Here is a 7,726-nt window from a genome sequence, read left to right on the forward strand (position 1 = left end):
AGAGCAAAGGAAGAAGCTGTGGTAAGTCTGCAAGTTTTTAAATGTGCAGTTTCAGGGAAAGGCTCCGTGGTGGCTGCAAGTTGGCGGTTGCATCGGATAACCAATGCAGTGCCACTGTGCAGCCACCTCGAGGTAAATAGGGCATATAGACAGCCCCAGAGAGAGGCACAGTTCCACAGGATCACTAACCATATTAAAACTGATCGCTTCAAATCAGTGGTACTACTCAGTTTCAACTAACTAATGAAGCTGCCTTATGGTAAGGCAGCTCATGGCTACATCCAATGCAGTGTTGTCTACTCCTACCCGCAGCAGCTCTCTAGAGTGTGATCCTCTTAACTGGAGATGCCAGGGATTAAGCCTAGGATCTTCCGCGTGCAAAGCATGTCCTCTGCTACTGAGCCACAGCCTTCCTCATCACTTTGTTTTAAAAAAGGAAAAATATATTGCTATTGGGAATAAATTAATGTGCAAACAATGTCAACAACAGAGGAAAAGGCTACTGTGAAATCACCTCTGATTACACACTGGCCCGAATTGAGAATGGACAGAAGATAGAATCTTCTGGTCTAAGGGGATCAAAGGTATTAGGCATGTGGGAATGATACCATCACTGCCTTACAGGTGATAGGTGTTAGTCTTCACAGGCTAAAGGGCTTCAGACAAACTCTCATATTTGGTAGCTCCCTGTGCCTTTGGCTTCTCATCGGCCTTAGCTAGACCTAAGGTTTATCCTGGGATCGTCCCGGCTGGGGTCATTCCTGTTCATGTAAATGACACACAGGGGATCCCGGGAGCAGGCAGGGACGACCCCAGGATGATCCCGGGATAAACCTTAGGTCTAGCTAAGGCCAGAGTTTAAGAAGAAAGCAAGTGAGACATTGAGGCAGTTGGTGGGCACGGCATATTTTATACAGTATATTTGCGAAGTTCTGCTTCTGCCCTTTATGGCTTTTACTAGACATGAGTAATGTGGTTATTTTAAAACTTATGCACTATCAGTAATAATACTAAGATGCTCAATCCTGGATGTTGTGGCTTAGATCCAAAGAACGGCACAACTAGTTCTGCATGCTCACTAGAGCTTTGGACTTGTGTGTTGTTGTTGTTTCAGACAGGAGCTTGCTGAATGGCCAAGTCTCTTTTGAAATGGAGGGTGGCTTCAAAAACATGTTGCAATATGGAATGTGGGCTTACTGTTCAAAGGGTGGTGGTTAGAAGTCCCACTGGTATATCCAAGCCTTTGGGTGTGCCTAAAGTAGCTCTTTGGATCCTGGCTATATTCTCTATATAGGCATTTATAGCAAGAAATCTGGTAGTACACTGAATACATCAGAAGCTGCCATCCAGTCCAGTATTTTCTGGGGTGACGGGCAATAGCTCTTCAAGCTTCCAGGCACAGTAGGGTCTTTTTCAACTATGGTACCTGAAATTTAATTTCCTTATTTCATTACAATAATTTTATACCACTTAATATATTAAAATCCCTAAGTTGTTCACATTAAAAAACAACAACAAGATAACAAGATAAAATAATAATTAGAAACTTTTCAACAAAATAACAATAAGACAGGGCAGCAACACAGTTCTTTACAGGTCAGGGAAAGCCTGCGTGAACAAGTATGTTTTCAAAAGGCATTTAAAACTTGCCGCCATTTCTCTCTCTTGAACTACGCATGGGAGATTATTCCACAGGGCATGAATGCAGCACCACTGAGAAGGCCCTGCTTTCAAGCCATTACCCGGTGACATTCCATTGGCTGCAGAATGACCAGTAAGGCCTCCTTTAAAAATCTCAGGAGTCAATTGGGAATATATAGAAGAAGGCAGCTAGCTAGGTGTTCTACCCTCGAGTTGTTTAGAGCTTTGTGTGACAACAAAACTTTGAACATGGCTTGGGAGCTTAGGCAGCCACCACAGTTCCTTTAATACGGGTGTAATATGTATATATCTGGGTGCCATAGGTGTGCGCAAGGGGTGTGCCCAGGCACACCCTAATGTCTCAAGCAATAAGTGCTGAATTGAGGGGCCATTGAGTAGGATCCAGAGATCGATCCAGAAACAGTGGGAATGACCCTCAGGCTGCTCCGCCTCCATGCCAAAGAACTACTGCCTCCGAGAGAGCATCATTGCCCCTGGCAGCAGGAATGACAAGGCCAGGGCCGGGCAAAGCTGGTAATAGGCCCGGGTCAGATGGGAAATTTCAAACTGCTCATTAAGTATTTTTTAATCAGTTCTAAATACATATGAACTAGAACGATTTATTAAAAAGGTAGTGGCAAGCACTTTTATTCAAGATGTATATAAGACATCACTTCTTCACATTCAGAAATGCTTTACGTGCTTTTCTTTGGGCAAATTCATCAACAATGAGAGAAAAATCAAGCAACTTTGCTCAGGGGTACTCCGAGTAGGCCTCCTCAAAATCGTAGGCCCATGCCAACTGGGCCCACTGCCCCCCCATCCAGCCCTGGAAAAGGCCAGTGTCACTACAAAGCCCCACCAATGCTGGGGCTTGAGAAGCGTATCATCCCCCCTCCACCTTCAACAGCCCTCCTACGTCAGGCAAGCTGAACGCAGAGTAGGACATCGGTGTCTACAGTGTTTAATAAATAAATGAATAAAAATAATGCCCTTTATGACTGAGTATTCAATAAATGTTCATCTTTTTTTAAAAAAAATATATCTCTGGATGCATAGCCTAATGAAATGTGCTGCACAAGCCTGTGCTAGGTGCTTCATGGAGTACTCTTGTTGCTGCATTCTACACTTTCCCGAACCAGGCGCAAAGGGAGGTCCACGTACACCACATTTCAGTAATCAGATTGTGAGGGCACTAGTGCATGGATCACAGTGGCTAGGCAATCCCTATCTGGAAATGAGCACAGTTGGTGCACCAGCCAAATTTAGTAATGGGTACTCTGGACCACTGAGGTCACCTAGGCCTTCTGTGACAAAGATGAATCCAGGAGCACTCCTTCAGAGGGAGTGCAAGCCTGTCCACCAGAACCCAATTCCTGGACCTGGGAACCACTCACCTATAGGATCTCTATCTTGTTGGGATTCATCCTTAGTTTATTAGCCCACATCCAGCTGATAACTGCATCTAGACACTGGCTCAGAATGTGTACAGCCTCTCCTGACTGAGATGTTACAGATAAATAGAACTGCTTCTGCTCTTCCACTGAGCTGTGGTCCTTCTCTAGAAGATGCCACTTATTTCTCAGCCACCTGAATGACCAGCTCCTTCTCAAGCACGTTTGATGTTATTTGCAGCAGGGCTCAGCAGTAGGGAGTAAAATGTGACCGATAGTAATGTTAGTGAGTTGTGCAAAAGTTGTGAAGGGCAAAGAAAGGACAAAGAATTCATCTTCTCCATCCTTCATCTAGAAAAAGTTAATTTCAGCTGAGAGTGAAGTTCATACTGCTGGGGCCACGGTGGAGGCCATAAATTACATATTTCCAAGAATGGACTCAGAAGCAGAGCAGCCTGTTCCTTGCCTGGCTCTGAGCGCTTACCCTTGCTGTACAACCTCTTTTTGTTCTTGCTCTTCAATGTTACAGTCAGTGTCAGTCACTTCGTTCCTAGGTGAAACTATACATTTATGCAATCTTTCATCTTTTTAAATTCTGGGATTTAGAAGATGGGTTTATAGTAATTGACAACAGATGATACTACAACTTCATAAGTCATATTGAGATTTTAGGTTTATTTCAGGATTATCTCAATCATAAGCCAACGTTAAAACAGAAAACTGGGGCCGGGGGTGGGGGGGATGTGACACAAGAAGAGCCTGGCGGGATCAAAGCAAGGAGGCATTTAGTACAGCCTTCTGTTCACACAGAACCATCTCTGTGTGGGAAACCCTGAAAGTAGGACATGAGTGCAACAGCATCCTCCCACTCATGTTCCCCAGCAACTGGCATACAGAGGTATACTGTCTCTGCTACCAGGGGTATCATATAGCCATCAGGACTAGTAGCAATTGATAGCCATGTATGGAATGAAGTATCATGAAAAATGGGCTAGCTGGTTAAAACCCTGAATCAGAGGACGCCAAACTGCAACGTTTCGTTGAAGGTCTTATAAGTGCTCTGTGGATATGCAAAATGGCCTTCTCTTAAGGCATTTTAATAATGTCTTAGATTAAGGCACTTGCTTAACAGGCTTTGATGGCTGGTGGATTCTAGCTACTTGACTGTGTGGGTGGGGTTGAAGGAAGCAGTTTGGCAGTTGAAGTGCAGTTTGTAAAGAAGAAAGGAGGCTGCTGGCCTGGAAGAAGGAGCATTTGTGAGCTCCAAAGCTAAACCGTTGCTTTGGAGGAATTAATGTTGCTTTCAAGACAAGCACTGTTTATCTGTCTTTATGCTCACTTCTTCCCCTGCTCAGCTTTTATACTTGTAATTAAAAGCAGATAGTACAAAAATGCTATACGTCTCCTTACAAATGGACCTGGTAAAAATATGGAATTCCAAAAAGAGGCAAACTGAGTAAAGAGCTATAAAAAAATCATCATTGTCACCCTCACGACCGGACCATTCCTTCCAGTCATGAGGGTGGGTTTTTTTGACATCACTTTCTTTTGTGAACCACCCAGGGAGCTTCTGCTATTGGGTGGTATAAAAATGCAATCAATAAATAATGAAGCTGCATATGGAAATGGGGCTGTAGGCAGAATCCATATTACTGTGGGAATCACAGAGCAAGATAAAACTGGCAACCCTGACATTTTCAGCTTGCCAATCTTTGTGAGTTGGCCGGCAAATGAAGATTTTGTGGGGCTTTTTCCAAGGCTCAGTTGGCATGTACCATGTGGGTCTTCACCACAGGGTAATTGCAAAAGCTGCCTCATTGGTGGTGGTGGTGGTGGCGACAGTGATGATAGCAAGACATCGTAATAGACTGGGACAAGGTGCTGAGATTGGAAAAGGGGACTACAGGTCAAGTATACAGATTAATTTTTCAGCAGGGATTAATCCCTGGCCCCAAACTAGGATGAAATTACTGACTAAAATGAGTACACATCTTTGAAAGAAAACTGGCAAAAAATATCAACATGTAGCCAAACCTCTGGTCCAGCTTTCCGGCCACACCAAAAATCACTGGAAAAACAGCGAGGACTACACCCCCTTTCTAGGGAATAGTCTTGATGCATTCTCTTCAGCTAAAAGTTGAGGCTATTTTTGGAACCTTGCAAAGCATCTTGTATTTGTATAAACATGAGCTTCTATGTTTGGAGTAAAGTAAATAAAACAATGGCTGCTCTTGAACTTCCCCTGATACCAGACCAAGTCTGCACATCATGCCAAAAAAAGTCAATTAACAAGATGGTTTTACCACACTGAAAATCATCCTGTGAATCAACCCTTCTTTATTTACCTTCCCAGCCACCTTGGCCACATTAAGTCTCTTCTAAGAGCCCCCCCCCCAATCAGTTAGTCAGTGCTCTTGACCTCCAGTAGAGATGCTTGCCATGAGGCTGGTCTGATTTCAGGAGCTCTCCAAAGAGTCATTTGGGGTGGCAATATTTGTAGGGGATGACAGTGAAGCAGTCTGTGATGCAAGAGATGCATCCCAGGAATGCTTGAAGTGAATATCATAGAGGACATGAGGGATGCAAATCTCAGATGTTGGTCTGACCACTTGGCTTGACATACATAACATCTTGGGTTAGCTCTGGCTTTTTATCATTTCATAGCTCTTTGCACCCTTGGCCCAACTAATGGCTTTAGTGTTCAGACTTTACCAAGTATAAGGGAGCCAGTGTGGTGTAGTGGTTTGAGTGCTGGACTGGGACTTGGGAGACTGGGTGACTTTGGGCCAGTCAGCTGACTCTCAGGCCTTAGCTAGACCTAAGGTAGGGTGACCATATGAAAAGGAGGACAGGGCTCCTGTATCTTTAACAGTTGCATAGAAAAGGGAATTTCAGCAGGTGTCATTTGTATATATGGGGAACCTGGTGAAATTCCCCCTTCACTGCAACAGTTAAAGGTGCAGGAGCTATACTAGAGTGACCAGATACAAAAGAGGGCAGGGCACCTGCAGCTTTAACTGTTGTGATGAAGAAGAACTTTTCTTTTCAATACAACTGTTAAAGATACAGGAGACCTGTCCTCCTTTTCATATGGTCACCCTACCTAAGGTTTATCTCGGGATTGTCCCGGGGTCGTCCCTGCCTGATCCTGGGATCCCCTGTGTGTCATTTAGATGCACAGGGATGACCCCGGGATGATCCCGGGATAAACCTTAGGTCTAGCTAAGGCCTCAGTCTAACCTACCTCACAGGATTGTTGTGAGGATAAAATGGAGAGGAAGAAGATTGTGTAAGCCACCTTGGGTTCCTTGCAAGAGGAAAAAAGGTGGGATATAAATGTAACAATGAATAAAAGAAGTCAAGCTTGTTGCTTCAAGAATAATACCTAACATCCCAGTTGAAAGGATCTCAAGGAGTAGGTCTTGACCCTGCAGAACAGCTGTTGCTCATAGGAGACTATACTGGGCTACATGGAAATAGCTTGATCAGTGGAACCTAGTGGCTCTGATGTTAGTGGGGTGGTGAATCCACTCCGGATTTTAGTCTAAAGGAGGCTCCTTTAGAGTTCTGACTGGACTAACTGAAACCTGAAGTAGATTCACTGCTACACTGACATTGGAGTCCTCAGCTCCCATTTATTAATTTATTTTCAAATTACATCCTCCCCTTCAAGATTTCTAGAACGTCAATAGACAAGGGGGGGAATCATGGGTCCCTACCGTCACTTCTCCACCCTCGCTCCTGTCCCACACTACTTCCTCTTTCTACCAGGAGAAGAAAGAGGAAGTAAACAAAGACCATGTGGCCCATTCAGGGGCCATTTTTATCATGCTGCTTTTCCTGCACACAGCAGGAAATGGCGGCACATTCATTAAAAAAAAGTCAGATTAAAAGGGGTTAATTTTGTGATGGAAAACAGGCAAGAAGGAGCAGGAGGTGGGCGGGAGGCGGACGTCGTCATCTAAAGGACGAATGAACATCCGTAAGTGGGCAGTAGCGAGCGTGCGATAAAACACTAATCTAATAACACTCCTATTCTCAGCGCAGCTAACAATTAATACTAAACAGTTATAATACAGCAGCTTCAAATGTTCAGGAAGCATAGAAATGAAAATAAGGGAAGCAAGAGAGGGAATGGGAAGGTAATGTGAGAGCTTGACTATACAACAAGGTTTTGTGCAAATGCAGGTACATGAACTCTGTATTCTGCTAGAATTTCATTTCAGAGGTAAAGAAGAATACCACTCAGGTCTACAACTTTCCCTCTTGTAATTCTATCAAGCTTTTCATATACTTCTTTGCTCCCTGGATGTTTACACCCTTATGTTCTTCCATCCTTTAAATCCCTCAATAGCCCACTTCATATATAAGGCCATTTACCTTCTTTGTTCCTAGTAAAATGATGATGATGATGATGATGATGATGATGATGATGATGTATTTTTTACCTGCCTCTCCGATTGGATCGAGGTGGGGAACAACAGCAAGCATAAAATACACAGTATATGCAACCACATTAGCTCCCGATTTTGTGCTGTCTCTCTCTCACATTCCAGTCTCAGCTCCCCTGTTGCTCCAAACTGAATGCTTTTTAAATTGACTGATAATGAGTCAAACCATTGGTCTATATAGCCCAGGGTTGTCTAACCTAATGTAAATGGCAGCTGCTCTACAAGATCTAAGGCAGGTCT

Source organism: Elgaria multicarinata, chromosome 2, assembly GCF_023053635.1.
Source record: "Elgaria multicarinata webbii isolate HBS135686 ecotype San Diego chromosome 2, rElgMul1.1.pri, whole genome shotgun sequence".
Taxonomy (NCBI): domain Eukaryota; kingdom Metazoa; phylum Chordata; class Lepidosauria; order Squamata; family Anguidae; genus Elgaria; species Elgaria multicarinata.